Source organism: Triticum aestivum, chromosome 2B (genome assembly GCF_018294505.1).
Source record: "Triticum aestivum cultivar Chinese Spring chromosome 2B, IWGSC CS RefSeq v2.1, whole genome shotgun sequence".
NCBI classification, from domain to species: domain Eukaryota; kingdom Viridiplantae; phylum Streptophyta; class Magnoliopsida; order Poales; family Poaceae; genus Triticum; species Triticum aestivum.
In genome coordinates, this window is record NC_057798.1 from 64,988,350 (window position 1) to 64,994,471 (window position 6,122).

Here is a 6,122-nt window from a genome sequence, read left to right on the forward strand (position 1 = left end):
ACGGATGCGACATGGCCAAATGATGTCTGCCATCGGTATCTCAAATTCAAATCAGTCTGACCTTGTTCAATGTGTATACATTACAACATGCTCGTTTCCAAACCACACCGTGCATATCTCTGTAATATTCATGCATGCATGGGTTTCAAACATCAGGATCTCTTATTCAAAATATTTGAATTCAACTTTACATTTATTATGGCCTCACCTATTCTTTCACACCCACACAGTAGTCTTCTCTTTATAATTGTACCACTAACTTTCTCTCGTGCATGCATGCACACACACTACCAGTCAGCATTATCCATCGCACGCATGCAATCTTTTTCTTCAGGTCGGTCTCCCATGAAGGCACCCACCCACACACATCCCCCTCTCCATCATATCGGGCATTCTTTATCTCTCACGCGTGCATGCGCAACGATGGATGTTCCTCTATGTATGTGTGTATATAGCTAGGTCTTTCATAGTTTTCCACACAAACCGATCAATCGATATATCCAGTGAGGTCTCACCCTCTTTCCCACGTCCACATCGATCAAACTATACCTCTCTATATAGGATTGACATATATAGCAAATACACCCACATTAATTATATATCCAACATCCCCCTCTCATCATCCATGCCTTCCGCTTCATCTCTCAGATGCGTGCACAATGGCGAAGACAGGGGGCAGTAAGGGCCCTGGCCCCCCTAACATCACTATATATCGAGGCTAATATGAATGTGATCATTTGACAATTGCTGCTAAAATGGTTTAAGTTCATGAATTGACCCTCCTCGTAAAGGATTAGCAATGCTTGGCCCCCTAGCTCATTTATTTTTCATGGCTCCTCTACTGTGTGCAACAGCGCACGTGTTCGCCCCCTCTCTCTAAATATCAATCTCGCACTTGTGCATTCCTTCATAGTCTCCCTCCACTCGGCCCCTCGCACCATCTTCTAGCCCCCACCGGATTTTTCCACATGTACAATCTAGCAGACTCCATGGTTGAACTTAAGCATAATGCACAAACCTCAAAACAACAGTGGTTCTCTTTTGTTCTAGAATCTTCCGTATCATAACTGCCCAAACTTTTTTTCTAGTTGAATTGCCATTATTTGTTTTTTACTTTATGCTTTACAATGCACAATTCCATGAATCATAAAATAGATTAAGGGCTTCTTTGATTCAAAGGATTCTCAAAGGAATTTTGGAGGATTCTAATCATTAGGAATTTTTCCTATCTTGGTTATTTGATTCGTAGGATTGTAAACCATATGAATTTTTCCATATGATTCATTTGCACTAGATTTCATAGGAAACATCCCATCCACTCAAACCTCTTTGAAATAATTCTGCGTTTTTTCTATGCACAATCAAACACTTGTACAATCCTGTAGGATTCAAGACGAAATTCCACTATAATACCATGTTTTTCCTATTCCTGCGTTCTTAGCTTTTTTATAAAAACTAATTGATTTTGAATGAGATGAACTATAAGAATTAAACGAAGGGCTACATCAGGCATATATGACTCAGAGCTTATATGCTATAGTGTGGTACTTATTCATAATTTGGTTGCAAAATCTGATGCGTGCAATGCACGTGTACCTTACTAGTACTTTGAGTATGTGCAAAACACGTAAATTAGAATACCAATGGGAGCTACACAGTGTCTCTCTTACAGTTCATGAAGCCACGTGGCACATGTGGAGGCGTTGTCGCGACCTCCTTGCGTGGATTGATCACAGTGACGTGCTGCTAGTTCCAGAAGAATGTACTCGTCCTCCGTGAGCCATACTGGCGGTACATGCACGAAGCGAAGATGTGCACCCATGCCACGCACACACTCATTCCCTCGCACACACACGTGGGTACACGGGCGGACGCAATTTTGTACCAAGATCCACCCCATGTGATAATCTGACGCGTGTAAAGTCGTTCACTTTATTGATGGTCAATTAATACAGCGCATGCAAATTGAGTAGATGTGAGGGCGGAAGAAAGACATTATTACTCCACTGCGCGCATGCGAGTAGTTAAATCATGGGTTGCTAGTAGTACTTCCATTGGTCTCCTTCGTATTTTGTGCCAATTTTTGACAGTAACATAATATTTACGCATTTGAGCAGTGTAGTACTTGAAATTTATGTTCTGCTAAACTCATCGGGAGCCGTTTTGGGCCTCGAAACCAAAACCATCAATTAATCTTTACCTTGTTCCCATCATATTCGAAAGCCTGCTCACACCTACTAGTACGTACCAAACCTGAAAGTGTTCCCACTATGCATGTATTAGTACTAGTGCTAGTACTTAGGTTATAAAAAGGGGAACTACCTAACCGAAAATTACTCTACCTTTCCTCCTCATAAGTGCTTCTTCTTTGTCCATCATTGGCATGGCCTGTGAGCAGAGCTCCAGGTCGAGAACTACTCATAACAAGGGAGCGACAACCAAGGCTGCGGAAAAAAAGAGAGGGCTCGCCGCCACACAGAGACCTCGAAAGATCTCTCACGGGTAGGTGATGGCTCCCAGGAGCGCCCTAGCCACAGAGGCGAACATGCCGAGCCGGTGGAGCTGGAGTCGTTATCCCTCGACGGCATGCCCGATCAGCTCAAGAAGCACCTCAATAAGCAGAAGAAGTGCATCCAAGGCTTGATGGAGTTGCTGAAGGAGAGCCTCGACGACATGCCCGCTGAGCTCAATCAGTAGGGAGAGTTGACCGCCGGCTTGGTGATGCTGCTGAAGAAGAGCATTGCCTCTGAGAAGAAGGCGACCAGCGAAATCTTGCGACTTGAGGAGGACAAGGCGAAGCTCTGCCACGAGATCGACCTGTTGAAGGAGAAGAACGCCGGCTGGAAGAAGCTGCATGAGAATAGTAGTTCCTCGATGAAGATGGTGCAGGCCCTCATCATGGAACAGAAGGAGGAGTTGGCGAAGCTCCGCATCAAGCACCCGGCTGCTGTCAAGGTACGTAATGCGGCCGTGGAACAGATGATGAAGGCTCGCGTCGAGAAATCCCGCGTCATGGACAAAATGAAGAAGATGGCGGAGGAGACGCGCAAGGAAATGGAGGTCGTGGAGGCGATGAAGAAGCAGTTACGACTCTGCGGCGAATTAGATCATTTTGGGTGATAATCTTCCTTCTTCTTTTGCTCCTGTGTTTCATCTTTTGCTTCGGGTGTTTCGCCGCACGTGTCATGTTCTCTGCGAGGCATGAATAGAATAATGGTTTTTTGAGGGAATGAATAGAACAATGCTAACAAGAGATGACTAGAAAATTAGATCATTTTTATCGCCATATGGCACTGGGCTGCTGTGTTTCGTGCTCCTCCATCGCAGTACTACTCTAGTGGAAAACTTGAGTATACTGCACGGTTCTTTGCTCCTCCTCGATCAGGTCGTCGGTGCATTTATACGAGCAGTCAAATCACAAGGCCCCGCCTTCCAGCAGTAATGAGCCGTCAAATCACAAAGGCCCTCGCCTCTCGTGAAACCGACTAAGCTAGACTGCCCCGCCCTCTAGCCTTTTAAAAAATGTATACTTTTGTACAACAGTAGTATCGATGGATTGCGCCATGGAGCAAAACTTGAAATTAAAAAAAAGGTGGTACATATAGAGAGCGCTCGTCGCCAAATTATGCATATAGTACTATCAAAAAGGCTAGTCACAATAATGGTGTCCAGCACAACCCACCCCTCAAATAAAACTAAGCACCATGGAATTCTTTGACAAAACTAAGCACCCTGAAATTCTTTGACAACTAAACTGCTGGCTATATGATGTTGGCCATATATAATGTGAAGAAACGAGTGGTAGTACTATACCAACTAAAAGATGAAATGTAAGAAATACTAGTATGTACGTACTGAAGAGTTAAAGTAACAAGAAGAAACATAACATAGTTCTGCTGGGGGCTCAGCACAACACACCCCTCAAATTAAATTAAGCACACCTGAAATTAAACTTTGCAACTATTCTAGTAGACACTGCATTAGAACCACTATGAGAAACAACACTGCCACTGTCGGTGTCAAAACCGGCGGATCTCGGGTAGGGGGTTCCGAACTGTGCGTCTAGGCGGATGGTAACAGGAGACAAGGGACACGATGTTTTTACCCAGGTTTGGGCCCTCTCTATGGAGGTAAAACCCTACTCCTTCTTGATTAATAATGATGATATGGGTACTACAAGAGTAGATCTACCACGAGATCAGAGATGCTAAACCCTAGAAGCTAGCCTATGGTATGATTGTTGTTCATCTTACGGACTAAAACCCTCCGGTTTATATAGACACCGGAGAGGGCTAGGGTTACACAGAGTTGGTTACAATGGGAGGAGATCTACGTATCCGTATCGCCAAGCTTGCCTTCCACGCCAAGGAAAGTCCCATCCGGACACGGGACAAAGTCTTCAATCTTGTATCTTCATAGTCCAGGAGTCCGGCCAAAGGTTATAGTCCGGTCATCTGGACACCCCCTAATCCGGGACTCCCTCAGTAGCCCCTGAACCAGGCTTCAATGGCGACGAGTCTGGCGCACAGATTGTCTTCGGCATTGCAAGGCGGGTTCCTCCGAATACTTCATAGAAGATTTTGAACACAAGGATAGTGTCCAGCTCTGCAAAATAAGTTCCACATACCACTGTAGAGAGAATAATATTTGTACAAATCTAATCTGCTGACGTATTCCACAGCGTGACATCACACCATGGCCAAACATTTATTCGAATCGTTTTACTGTCCCACCTCAGCACGTTTAGCGAGGTGGTTTCCTTGGCACGTCTTGTCGAAGCAGAGATTGTGTCCCCTTATTCCGGGATTCTCATCAATACGGGCGTGGGTAACCCAACCGTGCCATTTATCACGGCGCTTGGGAGATAAGCGAGTTTTACCAGGTTGGTGGGGGCACATAGTTTCGTCCGCCCATATAAGGGGATAAGGATCCACCTTTTTCATCTACGCCTTCTTCCTCCTTCACTTATCCATTTCCGCGCGCTCGAGCTCCAGCGCCCAAGTCCGCACTTCCCACCTCAACCTTCTCCAGCCATGTCCGGAGTGGGAGGCAGGTGGATGGCCTCCTCCGTCACAGAGGGGCACATCAAAAAGTTGAGGAAAGCTGGATACTTGTCAAACGACGTTGCGCACCGGCTCCCAGATGAGGGGCAGCTCATCCCCACCCCCAGGCCCCATGAGAGGGTGGTGTTCCTCCCTCATTTCCTCCGCAGACTGGGCTTCCCACTCCACCCATTTGTCCGGGGGCTCATGTTCTACTACGACCTGGATTTCCACGATCTGGCCCCGAACTTCATCCTCAACATCTCGGTGTTTGTCGTCGTGTGCGAGGCCTTCCTCTGCATCAAGCCCCACTTTGGCTTATGGCTGAAGACCTTCAATGTCAAGCCAAAGGTAGTGGGCGGCCAGCAAGCGGAGTGCGGAGGCACCATGGTGGGCAATATGCCCAACGTCATATGGCTCGAGGGCTCCTTTGTGGAAACCATCAAAGGGTGGCAATCGGGGTGGTTCTACATCACCGAGCCGCGTGACCCTGAATGGGCAGCGGCCCCCGAATTCCAATCTGGCATCCCCACATGGCTCACCTCCTGGAAAGAGACGGGCCTGTCATGGGGTAATTCGGGAGAGCTGACCAGACTCCAAACCTGCGTCCAAAACCTGGTGGACAAGAAGGTTAAACTTGTCAACGTAGTCCAGGTCATGCTCCTCCGCCGGATCCTCCCGTGTCAACGACGGGCTTTTAACTTGTGGGAGTTCGACCCGGCCCAGCACCAAACTTTGTCCAGGATCTTTGACACAACGCATGAGGATGCCTGGAAGGTGCTATTCAAGGGCACCGAGGTTCCCCCTCCCATTACCGAGGATCACAGATTCTGCGCGAAGCGCCAAGCCAGGATAGTAAGCTTGTTTTACCCTTTACAGGATACTTGTTTTTCATAGTTTGACTCTATGCGGGATCTAAGCTCCCGTTCCTTTGACAGGACTGGCAGAAGAAGTCCGGACAGATCGACAGTCCGGCTCCTTTGCCCGAAGGCCCAGCAGACGCCCACTTGGCGAAGCTGCTGGTCCCGGCACCTTACGTGGTGCCGGAGAAGAAGGCCAAGAAGAAGGCCACGGGAACTC